Here is a 19,181-nt window from a genome sequence, read left to right as displayed (position 1 = left end):
GATTTGACACAACTTCATTATGTGAGATGAAAAGAAGTTAAACATTTCAGGCTGGAGTAAGAAATAAAATGAAGAGCTCAATTTCATTATTTGTGTTGTGTTCAAAATATTGTTTAGATCCTAAGTAACAAGAGAATGAATAAAAAATTAGTGGATCTTTTGACCTCAAGTTGTTAGTAAATTTGCCAAGGGAAGCAGGACTTGGTACAACAAGAAAGTTGTGCCAATAGATAGAACTATTTCTTTTAATGTTAAGAAACACTGTTACTTTGGTTTTTTCCCCCTTTAAATGAAAAGCCATAGAGGCTCAGATCTAATAATCTGATACCACTTTTGTAAGAAGCTCCTGATGTTTTCAAAATTCTAGTATAGAGACCAAAAGTACAGCCTTTTGAAATTACTTCAGCAATTCTAATAAGCCTCTCTTCTTTCTCTCTCATTTTTCTGGGGTGTTAATTTTTGCTCTTAGATATCTGCCAACTCAGCCTAGAAATGGTTGTTCTCATCAAGAAGTTTCTATGTAAATGCTAGCAATATATCGATGTTAATGAAAGGACAGGACACAGAGAGTGAAAACTGAAGTACAGGGAATTCCAAGAAAACATAGAAAATGCTTTTCCTCTCAGAAAGTGGTCAAACACTGGCACAGATTGACCAGAGAGGTTGTGAAGTCCCCATCCTTGGAGAAATTAAGAACCTGACACTTGTTCTAGGTGACCTGGCTTTGAGTGGGGCATTGGATTATGCCATGTACCGAAGGTTCCTCTCAACCTCCAGTGTTCTGTGATTCTCTGATACTTTGACACCATGGATTTGCTCTCATAAATGAAGAATCCATGTTGGACAGGTAAATGTAAGCAGTTCCATTTGCAGAGCCGCAAAGGTTCATATTGTATACAATTTACATCTACATTGACAGCAAATAACCTGGTCAGATAAAAAACCCAGTCATGTTTCATACTGTTGCATTCTTTGCTCCAAGTAATTCACCCCTCAAAAAAAGGGTTTTGATTTGGGCAGGAAAGAAACTTGATATCCCCCTTAATGATTTCATTCATTCTTTCACATTTCAAAGATGAGTACATGTTTTTAAGCCGCATAATTCTGTTAGGGTCAAAGGAGCAAAGGCAAGAAGGTCATTTAGCAGCTCCACTCTGTTCATAATGTAAAATAAGAAAGTGGAAAAGTATATGATTAGACTGGGAATTTTAGTATATGTTGTCATATCCTTTGAAATACAAGTACTCTACAGTGAATATGTCTTATATGTGAAAAATACCCATGAAATAAAAGAGAGCTCTTTGATGGTACACTCACTGGAGTGTCCCAAATCTTACTGGCATCTATATAATCCAGAAAGCCTATATGTTCAGTTTCACTGACTGAATTTAAAACTCTTCTGGTTATCAGCCTTTCTCAGGAATTTGAGTGACCCTTTGTAAGACAGCTTGTTCCCTCAAAGGTGTGATCTATGTCTGTATTTTTAAAATACCTATTTCATAAAAAATTGCCAGAAAAATAACACATTTCTATGGGTAATAACTAAACAAGACATGAAATTCTTCATGCACTCCTTTGTTTTGCTTTTCTATATTTATTCTGTGATAAACACTTACCTGAACTAATTTATCCAGACATGTACCAATAAGGTATTCAGTTTTATTACATCACTACAATATTATTATAAATATGTAATTGAGTCATAGGTTAGATCTACAGTTAGCAATAAGGAAAGAAATATCTTAAGAAATTTTAATTTGTTCTTTTAAATTATGTGAAGTTATGGATAAGCGTCTGAATCTTTCTTATCTGGTAATAATACTAACACAAGCCCACATTTATCATAGACTAAGGAATTTCCAAAAATCCCTCACAAGAAAAACATCAGACATGCTTCCCGCACATATTTTTTGGTAATTGCCTACTCCTGCCAAAATAATCTAAAATCTCAATGCAAATGTAACTAAAGCTGAGAACTCTAGATACATATCACTGTGTATAATAAAAGTTCAGATAATATGAACAATTGATACATGAGCAGAGTTAATATCTCACACCAATAAAATTGATAATCTACGAAGACCCCGTATCGCTTTACAATTTGCCGTTTATCAAGAGCATTGAAATGATAATATTTAAGATTTTTTTCAGGCTGTTTAACAACCTGTTGGTGGGGAAAGAAATACAAAGTTAAAGATACATCACAGAATATGACTTGCTGGAATAGTAGAGCAGGTCTGGCATTCTTTTCTGAAATAGTAGAGCATTTCTACTATTTCTACTCTGTTTAGGAATGAGAGTAGTAAATGAGGAGCATGGCAGTCTACTAAGTAGCTCTCTCATCAGTAAGGAGGGCTGTAGATTATAATAAGAGCTACTCAGAAAATGGGGAAAATATAATAAAACCAGTCCAGTCTTTCATAAAATATTTTGATTGAAAGCAGTGGACAAACAGTTTTGAAGAGGTGATCATGTTTTTCAGTGATCTTCCAAACTTGCTGTCACTTTCTTTTCAGAAGAGGTACAGCTTTCCTCCTTCATGAAGAATTCTGAATCAAATTTATACCATTGAGGGGAAGAGATAGTTTCATGTGCTTTATTTACATACTACATACACTTTAATAAATCTGCTAATGGTCTCATAGGCATTATTGAGTGAAATTTTTTTTTATACTGATTATTGTTAATTCACTCTCTTTTATGAAGATATTGAAAAAAAAATTCTGAAACCATAAGCATTTTCACTGGAAGAATGAAGGTTCATACATATATCTCATACGTAAAACTGAGTTCTGCTAATTCTTATTAAATTACACTTAGTTTATGGGTTCACAGTTTATTTCATAATAAAAAATGCCATTCTTCTTATATATTTATATTCCCTGTATAGATGGCAATTGATAAAATAGATCCTGCATTTGGGACCACAACCATAATCTCACAATGATAGAACAATAATGAAAAAGTAATACTTTAAAATGTGAAATTGTGCTTTAATTCATTTGATCATTTCAGTGAAAATTCTTTAAAATCAACTAAAGAATTAATGACATGCCCTCAAAGACATTTGTAAAAATGTTTCATAATCACAATGAATGTAAGTATTTATCTTCACAATATATCTATATATATTAAAGATACCTTTGCCATTATTATGAAAGTCCTCATATTTTTTAGTTGCTTTTTTCTTCATTTTTAATATTGAGTTCCTGTTTAATTTATTTTATTATTTAGCATCAGTAATTAATATCTGTTACTGAATGAAACATTTTATTGTACATCAATTGGTTAATCATCCCCTAAAATTCTTACAAGAAAACTTTTGGTTAAGGAGCTAAAAAAGCAATGATGAAGGAACACATGCAGTTCTGTAAATATTTGGTTGTTCAGAGAAGCTGGAAATGCTATAGAAAGATTTTACAGTGCGAGCAGGATAATGCTAAAGATTAGTTGCTTATTAAGGCAACAGAACTTAAATGCAAATGTAAATGCATGTAATTTCAGATTTTTAAAGATTTTGTTTCAAAGATCATTGAATATTGGTATCTGTTTTGTGGAGGTGGAAGATGAATCAATGAGATAATAAGCTATAGATAACAGAGACATGTCAGGTGAGATGGAGTAAATACACTAATGACAAGGGAACTGTTTATCTTCCCTACTCCTTCTCCTTAAGAAGTTGTGAGAAAGTATAGTCATGAGTAAGGAAAAAAAAAGAGCTTTGTGAAGAGATAATAGTAAAATGAATTTTAATTAGATAATCAAAACAGACATTAGCATGTTAAGGAGTAAATAGGCAATAAATAGACATGATTGGATTGCTACATCTGTTCTTGTATTTATTCTACATATATTTAAAGAAATAGAATACATTTCTTATTTAAGTACATTTATTACTTGATAAAGTAGTTTCATTACTTGATACAATAACATAAAGACTATGTTCTGAGTAGTTGCTATCTGTGCTTCATAATTTTTTCATCTTAATTAAGTTTTAGTAATTTGTGCATCTGTGGCAGTTTGTGGCTTTTAAACTTTTTCCTGGGTCATTTTCACTAGCCCCAGTGTCCTTAAGCTTCCTAACAATGCCTTTGCAGAAGATTTCTTTGACTTTCCTACTGTTTTTTTTCTCTCCTCTACTTACTTACTTGTTGGATCTTTTCCAAATTCTTCCATTCTTTCTGTTAAATTTGAAAGACAGTCTTGACTCCAGTTTTCAGGGTGAAGCTTTGCCAGTCAGGCTTGTGAGCCCGCATTTACAGTTCCTGTTGTCTTTATGTACTTTATGGCTCAGAATGTCCCCAAAAGGAGTAGTTCAAAGCCTTGTTTACACTATCTTGCTTTGTACTGTCCTCGAGAGGTACTTTTGTGTTTTAAGACTTAAGAGTTTTCTACTTTCATGCAGAAACACAGAATGGTTTGGGTTGGAAGTGATCTCTGGAGACCATCTAGTCCAACTCTCTGCTAAGGCAGATTCATCTAGAGCAGGTTACACAGGAGTACATCCAAGTGATTTTTGAATATCTCCAGAGAAGATTCCACAGCTTCTCTGAGCACCCTGTTCCAGTGCTCTGTCACCCTCACAGTGAAGAAGTTTTTCCTCATGTTGGGGAGGAACTTCCTGTGGTCCAGTTTGTGCCCATTGCCCCTTGTCCTGTCACTGGATGGAGTCTGGCTCCATCGTTGAAGCCTGCCCTTTAGACATCTATAAGCATTGATGAGATCCCCTCTCAGTCTTCTATTCTCCAGACTAAAGAGACTCAGATGTCCCAGCCTGTCCTCATAAGAGAAATGCTCCAGTACCCTAATCATCTTTGTGGCCCTCCACTGGAGTCTTTCCAGTAGTTCCATGTCTTTCTTGAACCAGCAAATCCAGAAGTGGACACATTAATCCAGATGCAGCCTCACAAGGGCAGAGTAGAGAGGGAGGATAACCTCCTTCAACTAGCTTCCTAATTGCTTCTCATTGCACCCCAGGACACCATTGGTCTTTAGGCCACGAGGGAACATTGTTGGTTTGCTGTCAACTTGTTGTCCACCAGGATTCCCAGGTCCTTCTCTACAGAGCTGCTTTTCAGCCCCTAACCTGTACTGGTGCATGGGGTTATTCCTTCTGAGGTTCTGAGGAACCCCATGCATGCCTTTGTTGAACTTCATTAGGTTCCACTCTGCCCAACTCTCCAGCCTGTCCAGGTCTCATTGGATGGCAGCACAGCCTTCCAGTATTATCAATCACTCCTCCCAGTTTTGTATCATCAGCAACCTTTCCCCTCACCCAGTTCACTGATGACTATGGTGAACAAGACAAGATGTGGAACAAGTACTGACCCCTGAGAAACACTGCTAGCTATGGCTGCCAACGAGACTCTAGTGAGGAGTGATTGTGGAGCTGGATGAGTCTGTGGCTGTGTAGGACTAATCCACCGCATGTGTGCACACACTACCATCAGCCCTGCTTTTATAAACTGAAAGAAGAAGACCAGCACAGAGCTGAGTAGTGAGCAAATATTGAACTGGCTTGATATATTTGATCGATATCATGGGACAGTTTAAATTTTTAATCAGGAAGAGTTCAACGGAAATATGACTATGTACTCTTTGTTTCTACAAATATATTAACAACAAAACGAGGGACAAGGAGAATCTCCATCTTTTACTGGATACAGGGGGAAAATAATGATTTTCCCCTGAGGGGAAAAAAAATGAGGATAAAGATGACATACTTAATGCCTCTTTTGTCTCAGTCTATAATAGTAAGGTAAGATGTTCTCTGGTTACTCAGCCTCATGAGCCAGAAAATAGGGAGGGGTAGGAGAACAAAGGTCCCATGATCCCTGAGGAAATGGCTAGAGACCTGCTTGTCCAATGAGACATTCACAAGTCTATGGGGCTGGGTAAGATCCACCCAAGGATATTAAGGGAACTGGCGGAGGTGCTCACCAGACCCCTTTCCATCACCTACCAGCAGTCCTGGCTCACTGGGGAAATTCCACTTGACTGGAGATTGGCAAATGTTACACCCATTTACAAGAAGGGTGGGAGGAAGGATCCAGGGAACTACAGGCCTGTCAGTCTGACCTCAGTGCTGAGGAAGGATGTGGAGCAGGTTGTCTTGAGTGCTATCTCAGAGCACACACAGGACAGCCAGATGATCAGGCCTAGTAAAAATGGGTTTATGAAAGGCAGGTCCTGCCAAACTAACCTATCTCCTTCTATGACAAGGTTATCTGCTTAATGGATGAGGGAAAGGCTGTGGATGTACTGTACTTGGACTTCAGTACATCCTTTCACACAGTTTCACACAGCATTCTGTTTGAGAAACTGGCTTCCACTGGCCTGGACAAGTGCACCCACTGCTGGGCTAGAAACTGTCTGGATGGCCAAGCCCAAAGAGTGGTTGTAAATGGAGTTAAATCCCATTGGAGGCCAGTCACAAGTGGTGTCCCCCCGGGCTCAGTGCTGGGGCCAGTCCTATTCAATATCTTTATCAATGATCTGCATGAGGGGATTGAATGTAACATTGAATGTCCATGGGTGACAGTAAGGTGGGGGGAAGTGTTGATCTGCTGGAGGGTAGGGAGGCTCTACAGAGGGATCTGAACAGGCTGGATCAGTGGGCTCAGATCAGCGGGATGAGGTTTAACAATGCCAAGTGCCGAGTCCTGCACTTGGGACACAACAACCCCATGCAGCACTACAGGCTTGGGGAAGAGTGGCTGGAAAGTTGCCTGGCAGGGAAGGACTTGGGGGTGTTGGTCAACAGCCAGCTGAATAAAGGTCAGCAGTGTATCCAGGTGGCAAAGAAGGCCAATAGCACCTTGGCCCTGTATCAGAAGCAGTGTGGCCAGCAAGACCAAGGAAATGATTGTACCCATCTACTCGGCATTGGTGAGGCTGTGTCTAGAATACTGTGTTCAGTTTTGGGTCCCTCACTACAAGAAAGACATTGAGGTCCTGGAGCATGTCCAGAGAAGAACAAAGCTGATGAAGGGGCTGGAAAACTTATGAGGAGCTGCTGAGGGAACAGGGGTTGTTTAGCCTGGAGAAAAAGAGGCTGAGAGAAGATCTTTTCGCTATCTATAACTACCTGAAAGGAGGTTGTAGCAAAGTGGGTGTTGGTCTCTTCTTCCAAGTGACAGGATATAAGAAGGGAGAGAATGGCCTCAAGTTGCACCAGGAGAGGTTCAGATTGGACATTAGGAAAAATGTCTTCACTGAAAGAGTTATCAGGTACTGGAACAGGCTGCCCAGGGAGGTGGTTGAGTCAGAACCCCTGGAAATAAGATAGGTAGATGAAGTGCTCAGGGATATGGTTTAGTAGTGGACAAGTACAGCTAGACTCACTGATCTCAAAGGTTTTTTCCAACCTGCCAATTCTATGATCCTATGATTCTATGATTCCTTAATATTACAGACACAATAAACTGTTCTCACACATGACTAACCATGACATATTAAACATCTAGTAGAGACTATGCATATTTTCTGCATATAGATATCAAAATGTAAATTCTGGGAGCCCCTAAAATAAACAGAGAGGTTATTTACTCAGTTAAGTTACTATTTAATATATCTTGAAACTCAAGATTATTTCACACGTCAAAACAGTAAACCAATAAATGCCTATATAAACCATGCTTTACCCAGATATCTTTAATCACTGTTGCATTTGTTCTGACCTCATATTTTCAAGGCTACATAAAAGTACTTACAGAAACAAGTAGTGTCAAATTTACTGAAATGAAAAAGCATTCAGCTCTCACAGACAACTTTTTTTTTTTTAAGTTTAGTTTAGATGTTTAGTATTTTTTTTCTATCCATTACAAATTTATTATTCTTAAAACATGATACTTGGGAACTACTCCTTGCACTATCAAAGGATATTTTACTCCAGCCACAATGAGTACATTTATGAATTAATATTCAGATACTTCTGTAATCATTTAAAAAAGATAAATCAAAAGAATTTGTATATGAACAATTCCAGGTTGTTCTTCATTAGTTTGTATTGAATTAAACATATATTTATGTTTTTTAACTATGTCAAGTTATCTCTTTGTGCGTTTGACAGTTCTACTTTGAAAACAGAATAAACGAGTCATAAATGGACCAAATTGAGTATTTTGCATACAGAGTAACTTTGTTTTCTAGCTGACTTGTGTCAGAAATATGTTTTGTATGTGTTATATGGCTTGTATAAAATGCACAAAGTAATGACGTTCATCATTATCGTGCTACTGTCATTTCAAGGCACTGAAAAGCAAAAAAGAGCATTATCATTAGTTTTTAGTAAAAAAACCACAAGTTTTTTCCACACAATAAATTAGTATAAACTGAATGTTTCAAGTCACTGGCAAGGAATGAATTCATAAGTTCCTTGCAAGTAGTACTTGCATGTTTTTTTTTTACTTCCTGCTTTATGCAGGTATTAAGTTTTTATGTCTGTTCTGGTGTACAGTCACAAAAAATGAAGGGAAAATAGAGCTCATTTAAACCGTGTGCTTAATCTAAGACAGGATCAACTATATCTTCCTCAGTCCAGGTTAGAACATATTAAGACATCTTTAAGGGTGATTATATAGCTCTGGAGGTCCATAGTTTCTCAAGGATATGTATTTCTATGTTCTTGTTCTTATTAGAGTTAAACCAGTTTGATTCTCCGTGGGCTTGGAAGCACTTTACCCACTTCTGAAACTTCATTGTGTTCTTTCCTCATTCTTCTCTCTAAGTTTAGCATGCATCCTTCTTCAATGATGATGTCTTATAAGCCTCTGATCATTTATGTTTCTCTCTCCTTACTGCCTCCAGCTGATGCCTTAAACTACATGCAGCACTCGAAAAGAAGCTTACTAATGTGAGGGAAAAAGATTACTTTTTAGGTTACAAACGTAGCATGAGTTCTCCCTCCTGTGCCAGGTGACATTTCAACTTCTGTTCAGTTTGCATACGTGCTTAATTCCCAGGTTGCTTTTGAACTACTGCTGCCTGGCTGATTATTCCTTACTCTAAATAAGCAGCTTATTTCTTTTTCTCAGGTGTGGAGTGTTGTAAGTATTGAAGCCTGCCCCCTCTTCCTCTTTGTACGCCATCCCTCTGGCTGGTCTCTCTCGGACTGTCCATTCTACATCTTTTTCTAATGTTCCCCAGGGGTTTATTTCGTGTGCCATTTTCATAACTATTCCCTTTATTCTGCCATTCACAAAATTAATAGTGAAAATAGATCCTTGCCTTGCAGAACCACTCTTGATATAGCCCTCTGTTTTGACAGGGAGCCACTAATAACTGATTCCTAGCTACAGTTTACAGCTGGTTTACACCCCTTTCATCTGCACCACGCTTTTCTAGATAGTTGATCAAAATGTCACATGAAAAGTATAACACAGGAAAGTCGGGTTATGACATCTGCTGGTTTTTCTTTCTTAGGGTCTCCTAATATGTCAGAGAGGGAGATTAGATTGGTTGACAGTATATGTTCATGATAAATCTATGCCTTATCTCTTTCTGCTTCTCCCTGTACTGAAGGCAGTTTGTTCCAGTATTATTATTTTATTTTTTTTAGGAATAGATTTCAGGTAAGATGCATATAAACACTTAGTTCTTACTTTTCAAAGATGGGAAATATTGCCACTTTTATTTTCTGAAATTTCAATTGTCCTTTAGAATTTCTCCAAGAAAACTGCTAAAGCCTTCCTCTTTAGACCAACCCTTCTAGAGATCTCAGGTCTACATCAGCCTAAACAGGTTTAGTACATAATCTATTTAAGTACTGTCTAAACTACTGCTTCTTCTTATGTATTTTTCCTGCATGGTATTATGACTTTTTTTAAAATTACTGGTGAATTATTTATAAATGGATATATAGCTGCAATATAGAAAGATAATCTCATCACTGTTGTTTTTCTCAGTTTTCAGGTACTTTATTTCAGCCTTACTATTTGTAGTCTCTTCTTCGAGTGAACATGATTTACAGAGAATAATAAACAATTATGATGTATATAAAATAAGTTTATTAAAGCATTTAATCATATACATAGAATGTTACCCTTTCCTTCAACTGTAGTAATTGCACAAGAATTAAAACTCGTTTAAGATTTGCATTGTCCATGTATTCTTCAGGTGACTGATTCATTTGTCATTTTTTATTAGATAAGAACCGCTTATTATTTGCCAGATAGTTTGATTTCTTTTCCGAAGAAGTTATAATTACTAGAGAAAAATCTTTTATTGGTGAATTTAAGGTAAGACATTCTCCAATTCAGTCTCTTTTTATGCAACACATGTATTACGTCACTGTGAGACTGCTCTCTGTCATCTTCATAAGGTCATGGCAAGCTGAATGCTTCCCAATGGATAAAGAGAGGCAGAAATCACACCCATCTTCAAGAAGGGCAAGAACTGGGATCCAGCTAGCCACAAGCCAATCAGTTCTACCTTTGTCCTTGTGAGGCTTGTGGAACAAACCCTTTTAGAAGCTATTTCTAAATAAAAGAACGAGAAGAAGATGATTAGAAGTAAGCATTTATCAAGGGCAAATCCATGATGCCAGGATGGAGCACATTGTCATCATGTTTGAGGACAACACATGTTTCAGTGGAGTAATCACTACGTTTTAGAGCAGGGCTGCTTTTCAGAGGAATCTGGACAGATGGAGAACTGAGCTGAGAGGACTCTCATGGAGATTAGCAAAAGCAAGTGCAAAGTTCTGTACTTAGCATGGAATCATCCAATGCAACCATACAGTCTCAGGACTGACTGTGTTGGAGGCAGCTCTGCAAAAATGGTCCTAGGTGTCCTGCTGGACAATAAGTTGAACATGAGTTGTCAGAGTGCCCTTGCAGCAAACCGTCCTGGGTTGTCTCAGCAAAAGTGTAGCCAGCAAGTCCAGGGAAATGATCCTCCCCTCTATTTGGCACTTGCAAGACCGTATCTGGAGTACTGCATCCAGTTTTTGGGCTTCCCAGTGCAAGAAGGGTATTTATGTTCTGGACTGAGTCCAGGAGTAACCACCAAGATGGCTGAGGGCTGGAACACACAGTATATGGGGCAAGTCTGGAAGAAATGGATTTCTTCATCCTTATGGAGAGAATACTCATGGGAAAATTTATTCCTGCCTGCTGCCTTTTTACTGGAGGATACAGATAAATAGGAACCAGATTCTTCCCAGGGCAGGACAAAAAGCAATGGACATAAGTAAGATATTAGGATTTTTTTTTTTTTTCAGTGCAGTGATGGACAAATTCCGTAAAAGGTTGTGCGATGTTCAAGACTTGACTGACCATGTCTATAAGCAACCTAATATGCTGTAGACTTGCTTTGAGTAAGTGACTGGCAGAGTTGTCTTCTGGATCACCTTCCAATTTAAATCATCTTGTGATTCTATGAAACCTTTATGTTGGGTGGGAGAGGGAAGACTTAGAAATGGAAATAGTGAAACTAGATGAACCATAACTGAAGGTGTAGAATGATGATATTTTAGATTCTTTCTTTCAACACCAAATTTTTCAAAATGTTTATTGCAGAAAATAATTTTGAAATAAATATCTTTGTCTTGCCTATGGTAAATTTGAAGAATTTAAATTTAGCATTTTTTTTTGCAAAAGTCTTCTTTTCTATTGGCATTAATTGCCTGAATAATCTTAGACATCGTATTTCCTAGCTTCTGTTTACTTGCTTATAATTTTCTTTGGTCTTTCCCTAAAATCCACAGAAATCCTGATTTTTTTTTATAAATAAAAGGTTTTGAACATCTCCAGGAAAAAAATTAAGACTGTCTATAATTCCATTGATTATTTGTGCTTGCCACTATGCTTTATTTAGCAAAAAATGAGGTAGCTCAGTAATTGGTCATAGGTTCTAAGGTAATCGATCTTATTTCATCCAAAGAGATTCCTTTAAATAGCAATCAGTTCTAGCCGTACTTTGGGTATCCAAGTACGTACACCATCACAGACAGCGTATAAGCAGAGTTGCACAAAAAGTTGTAACTTTAGTCATTGCACAGAGTAACACTAAAGAAATGAGAATTCTTAGTGCCATGTAGTACTCCTGTGGGAAGAGACTAGTTGAGCAAATAAGTTTATTTTTGAAACATAACACTGTCTGGTCCTGAGCGCCACAGGCAGCTTCACAAGTATCTCTCCACTAATGAGCATCAGGGTTGCACTTTACTCGAGACTCTAAATCCATATCATTATTCTAAAATGTGTTTGGGACGAAGGACTCATTTGCTGTGTAGTGAAGAAGCTTTTAAGGATTGCTTTTAAGTGACTTTGATTAACCTCAACAAGAGCTTAAAATGCTTTGGTGTTGGAACTTTTCACAGAGATTTAAGATCTCCATAAATGAATCAAGGGGTAAAAATTGTAAAACATAGCAGCTATAGGGTGATTGTGTAAATTAGAAGAGCTGCGAACCTATAATTAATAGATTTATCATCTGTTACAGAACCATTACAAAATGACAATCATGATTGTATACTTATAATCCTTTCTGAAAAAATTGGATAGGCAAAAACGTTTTTATATATATGCACGCACATATGTGCTTATGTGTATATGTATCTATGTGTCTGTGTATATAATTTCTGAACTTTTGATGTGACATCAAAAAGTTAAAATCTAGCAAAGGAATTAATGAAGGCATTTCATCAATTAATGAACATCAAGTTCATTGAGTGTCAAATTGTGTAATTTCCCAAATGTTAAAATACTACTTAATAGCCTTTGATGCAGCAAAATAAAATAGATGTTTTCTTTGATATGCATGTGCAGAACAAAGATGGCTTTGAAGTCTGGTTTTTTTGTGTATTCCTTTAGCAGTGAAAAACTGACATACGATCGTAAACTTAGATTGTTTGAAAATATGAAAGCACATGAGACTTAAAAGGAAAAGTAGGATAACTTTCTTGACAGAAAAGTAATGCTGCCTCTAGTGTCAGTGATGTTAATTGACTGTACTTGAACTTTCCCAAGTCTTTAGGTGGTTAGTTTGTTTAAATTAAAGGAATGCTATTCTAAATATACCTTATAAATCATAAGTTATACAGAGAAATAATAAAATGCATTTGGCAAAATTAGTGGTTTAAAAGTGACTTCTGATTCATTTTAGGTATAACTATTGTTCGTCAGTAGATCTTTGAGAATAACAGCCACCACTGGATAGTAAAATGTAGGTATGTCCCCTTTGTGTAGTCTAAGAAAGGATGCAGAATTTGCATTGATTAGCCTTTTTTTAACAGATATTTTAAAGGATGTGTCTCCTCCACAAAGATTAAAAATAAAACAGCAAACAAACCTCCCTACTGCCCTGAATTTTTTAGATATGATCCTGAAACTTTCTATTCATTATTTCTAAATCTATGCTTTGGATTTTGTAATAAAATACATTTTTGTTTCAGAAGCTCTTGTTAAATGTTCTGTATGACAGCCAACAGGCTCTTTGGGTTCTATACCTCTGCAAATTTATTTCAATTCAGCAACAGTTTCACAACTGTTCTATACTTACTTTTGATGACTGAAGAAAATATGACATTTCTTTCACTTCTCTTATGTCATATATTCCAAAGTCTAAAATCACGTTTCTTTGGAAAAACTTTGCTGTTCTTGTTATCCTGTTCAGTGGCATTAATTATATATCTTGGGATTCTCAACCAAATCAGTCTCTGACAGAATAAAAGAAATAGCGTATCTAAAATACACATTGTGCTAACCTGAAGATTTTCTCTTATTGCCTCCAAATACTGGAAAAATAGAGTTACTCTTTCCAGCTCATAGATATTTACCCAGTATGTTAAGATCAAATAGGAAACTGGTGGCTCACAGATGTCTTGAACCTATGCTAGTCTCTCAGGATACTTCTGTGATATCCTTGGTAGTGGTGCTGGCGAACATCTGGCAGATGATGCAGAATCACTCCCTTCTCCAATTTTCTTATTTTCGCTCTGCCCTTTCCTGACTTCCCACTCATGAGCACAACTCCTGTTTTCTCTGTTCCCTATAAACAAAGCATCCGCTGTTGGCTCAAAGCAGCCTCTTTCCCATCTTACAGGTATGGAAATTCTTCATAGTCATAATTACAATGGTTTTAAGCAGGGGCTGAGGCCTGAGTATTCTATTACTTTCTTCAAAGAGGTTTCCCAGAGCATTCCCAGTCTAAAGGACATGCAGACACAAAAATAGCCTGGCGATCTTCAGTAGTATCAGGTTCACGAACACTTTCCCAGAGTTCTGAGTCTGCTAGGGCCTAAGTATGAAATGTAGCTTTTAAATGCCTAGACTAGATCTTTTATTTTTGAAGACTGAAGCAACAGTAATCCTTGGGTAACAATTCTGCATTAAGAGCTCCTGGGTAATCGCAAGTATGAAAGAAGTGGTAGATCAGAATTACGAATGTGTGATTCTATTCTGATTTTTATCTCAGAGATAAAAAGGCAAGAGCAGACAGGACGAGGAAGGAAGGAGTTGATGCCTCAGTGGGGTAGGAAAAGTACAGGCTTCCTTGAAGCTTCTTCATATTTCCATTGTATTGCCCTAAAAAATGGTTTGGGCATTGAAGATTAATAGTACTTAATTTTCTAGGCAGTTAGTGTGTGCAGTGCTAATCCCAGTAGATCCACTGGTGGATGACTATGTTGTCTTCCAAAGGATGCTGTGGTCAAAGCAAGCTTCTAGTGGTTCTTCATTACCTAGAACAACTTCTTTAGGATTTTAGTTAAATCCTCTATTCAGAGTGGGCTCACACCTGGCAGGCAGTGAGTAAACTGTGCTAGTAAAAGCTTGAAGTTCAGTCAATCTCTGACACAGGTACTTCCCCAGCCATGAATGACATGTTGCACAATGACTGTCAATGTCTATTACTACTGTCTGTGTATGGATTCACTTTTATTTGTTAGTTGCCTTGCACTTTTATAAACCTAGCCAGATCTAGCCAGGTCACTACTGGAGACTGGGTAGTCTCTGGATAAAGGAAACAGCCAGTGTGACTAGAAGAGGGAATGATCGTTACTGCAGAGTGGGAATATATTTTTTAGTTAGTCTAGGGCTGGAGTGAGATGCACATGAGAGCCATGCAAGGGAAGAGTATGCAAAAATGTCACTGTTTCCCTAGAGCTTTACCCCGCAAACACACTTCACAACTAAATAATGAATTATTTTTATTTCTATGGTAAATCAAGATAATATAGATACACCTTTAGATTTTATTCAAGTTTATTGAATATATAGTTTCTAACAATTTTATCACTTATAAAGTAATTTCAAGGAAAATATCCACACATCTCATTGCAGCTATTTCGAAACCATATGTCAGAAATCATACATCTCAGACTCCAGACTTTCAGGCCATGACAATTTCAGATTTGAATGAGAGGTATCTTATTGACTGCAATAGACACATGGTTTGATAATCTTGTAAAGCTCTAGATTCTCTAATTACAGACTAAAACCAAACCAAAGCCTGAAATAATCTTGGAAGATCACCATCACTAATTTCATTTTAATGAAATAAAGCGAAATATAAGGATAGTTAACAACAGAAAAGCCCTAACTCTGTTTCCTGAGGAGGAACCTAATGAAAGTACCCATGATAATGCTGAATGAAATTCCTCTGATTTAGAATGAAATTTCCATAGCAGGATGTGGAGTTACAAAAAATAAGAAAAGCATATTTTTCAGTCTTAAATATTTTAAAACCTTCTATTTATTCTGAAAGAACAATGTAAATGTGGAGCTTGATCTTGAGATGAAGTGAAGAGTAGAAGAGAGAAGCATTATCAGCTGATTCTTCTGACCTATGCAGTGTATGTCCAGGTAGTAGTACACGGTTGCTTTAAGGTGTCTGGGGCTACCTGAGACTCCCTAGAGTATCGTAGACATTTGTACATATTACTTTCAAAATATAAGTTGCAAACCTAACGAAACAGTGCTTATTTGCATCTGGAAGACTCAGAAAGACTTGTCTTATTCTTTTAGTCTTGATGTAAATATTTTCTCAAACCATTTTTAATTAGTCTTGGTTAATGAGCATTTGCATTTTCCAGTTGAAAGAAACGAGGATACAATTATAATAATGAAAGAGTAGAAGAGAGAAGGAAGAACAGAAACTGAATTATGTGACATATTTTTGTATTTTTGAAAAATATGTATGAAAATATTTTTGTCATTGAATGAGAACTTGCACAAGAAAATTAAAGTTACACATGGTACAAAGAAGGAAACAAATCAAAGCCTGCAGTCATGGTTCTGACCCTAATAAAATATCTGTGTAATAAAAACATGTTAGTGGCAGACCCAGGTTTACATTTGGTTTTAAACTCTTGGAAAATTACTTCAACTTGAAGGTAAAAGATCTCAATGAAATGAAAAGTTAAATAGAAGATTATGTTGTCTTGAATTCTCAATGGAAGTTGTTGTCCTACATAATTTATAGCAAGTTTTTCTTTGATCTTTTATATTTGCAGAGGGTATCACTAGTGAATGCAAATTTTAAAGTTAAAATACTCCCATTATTTCTACAATTTATACTTGCAGTAATTATTTAGGTTTAGTTTATTTTGAGTGAATGTTGTAGCAACAAACCAGTCATTAAAAAATAAATTTATGCTTCTACATGTACTTGCAAAATCTGCCTACAACATTTCCATCTCAATATCTGGATCACATTCTGTAGCTATGACAAGATTGCAGTTAACTGAAGGTGAGGTAGTCACCATTTCAAGCTAACAATGTACCTGATTCTTGATCTTCCTGTCATTTAGGCTTCCACTTATGTAGTAACCTTGGGAACTCTGACCAATTGAGCTTACATATTTGTTGCTGGTTTTAAATTAGTAGAGCAATAATACTCCAGTAGAACCATGAAGCTTGCAGTTGAAAATGTCTGGTTTTACTTGTTAATTGAAAGAAAAAAAATCTTAAGAGAACTAAATACTTTGACTCGGCCTTAGCATAAGGGCAAGAAAATTAATAAAAGCATATCATTCCATCACTTAGAAACACAGACTGGTAAACTCTGCAAAGTACTATTTCTTACAGACATGTCTGGAAGTTCGTCTTAGCTTTCATAAACAGCTATCAGTCAGAGGAAAGTCACTGTATTAAGAGTACTTAATTTAAATCATAATGTTAATGTTAAAATAAAAGACAATTTTGTGTGTTTAAAAGACCTAAATGTTCAAAAAATTGGATGAGGATTTTGTGCCTTTATTTCAAAGAAAACCCACAATCAGCATGTCCCAGTTTAGCCATTAGCTGGCAGCTAAACAATAGCCAGCAGCTCTATCATCTCCCCCTGGGTAGGAGGGGAAGAATCAGAAAAGAACTCGTGGATTGAAATAAAAACAGTTTCAATAAAACAATGAAAATCAAGAATGATGATAATACTAATACTAATACTAATGACGATGGTGATGGTGATGGTGATGGTGATGGTGATGGTGATGATGATAACAACAACAATATACAAACCCGCACTCAGCCTGTCCCAGCAGCAGTTGCGGAATGTGTTCTTCCTGCAGCGAATGCCAAATGGCTAACACTGTCAGCACAGATGTTCCAGTAGACACAGAGATCACACTCAATGCCTTGAGATCACCAAACACAGAAACCAAACTTGGAGCATGTGAGATCTAGACACTGAAAGAAGGAGCAATGAAAAGGAGGGACTGCCAAGACCATAGCAGAAGGAGAAAAGAGTAGGGCTGTCCCTGGGAAACTTTCTGCTTTATACTGAGGATTGACTTTTATGGTATGGAATACTTTCTTTGGCCATTTTGGGTTAGCTGTCCTGGCTCTACTCCTTCAAGCTTAATAAATATGCTTACTTGTGAAACATGAGAAACTGAGAAATGGTTCCTGGTTTACTCAGAAACAACTATAAACAGCATTCTTCTCATACTAAAATCTAGAGAAAGGAGCAGCTGCTGAGAAGAAAATTGATTCAACCCCATCCAAGCATAAACATCGCATAACCTAAATTAAAACCACTATGTGTTTTTGACCTTATTCGCACACTGAACCTAAAATGCTGCAGCTACTGAGAAGAAAATTGACTCTATCCCAGTCAAAATCAGGACACAGCGTTAATGATCTGTCCATTTTCTAGTTAGTTCAGACTTTCAGTGATTCCTTCTACTCAAATGCATGGCATGGATTTTGTCAAGCAGGAAATGTCTGACTGTAATGATACCATTAAGGAAACTGAAACAAAGAAAACTAAGTCTTAAGATCCTTTCCCTTTCACTCCTTGGTACAGCAGAGTGCTGTGAGGACCTATCCAAGTGTAACTGTGCTCAGTTGTTGATATATGTATTAGCAGCTGCATCAGTTATAGTCTCAGTTTAGCATAGGACATTGGAGGCCATAAACAGTTCAACTTCCTCTGTACCTGAAGCTCATGGTCATGTTGTTCTTTGAAAAACTATGTAGCCTGAAACGTCTTATAAAGCCTAAATCTTTGATTTGAAAATTAGAATTTCAGTCCGTAATCTCCCAAACCTTTGTGTATGACTACACAGTTCTTCTGAATGGACCTCAGAGAACACAGTCTGGGATATCAGACTTTGTGACTACACAATTATTTTTACAGCCTTGAAGAAGAAGCAAAATGCAACAGAACAGGAAAGCAGGATAAAAATCAGATTCTGCCTGAAAACTGGCTTTAATTTATATTTAAATTTTTGATATGGCATACTACTTTTGGAGATCCATTGGATTTCCTTTTCTAACAAATAAACTATGCTAGTGAAATAAGAAAGGAATATTCACATTGTCTATTAATGATTTCCTCTGTATTAATAGCCTTTCAGTATCTGTTGTTCTATGCTGGTTGCATATTTTAAGTTACTAACTTCTAAAAATACCTGCGTCTCCTCCTTATTTTTTAAATCAACAGCCCTATTTGCAAATTGCATTTCTTTTTAAAAACTGGACAAAATAAAGCATTCAAAGGGGAAATACTGACAGTTGATGCTGTACTGCTGTCCCAGTTTGCAAATTACATGTAGTCCATCTTTTACATAAGTAAGGAGCACTTGATTCTAACAAAACAAGTAAATTTTTATTAATTGTGAAGAGTAGGATAAAATATAGTATATGGCCCAGGTGTTACGAATAGCACTCACAGTACAATAGAGAGCTAAATTCAGTAAATAGTTCCAAATTGAAACTATTTAACTCATCTGGATT

The sequence above is a fragment of the Cuculus canorus genome, chromosome 4 (assembly GCF_017976375.1).
Source record: "Cuculus canorus isolate bCucCan1 chromosome 4, bCucCan1.pri, whole genome shotgun sequence".
NCBI lineage: Eukaryota > Metazoa > Chordata > Aves > Cuculiformes > Cuculidae > Cuculus > Cuculus canorus.
Note: the sequence above shows the minus strand (reverse complement) of the source record.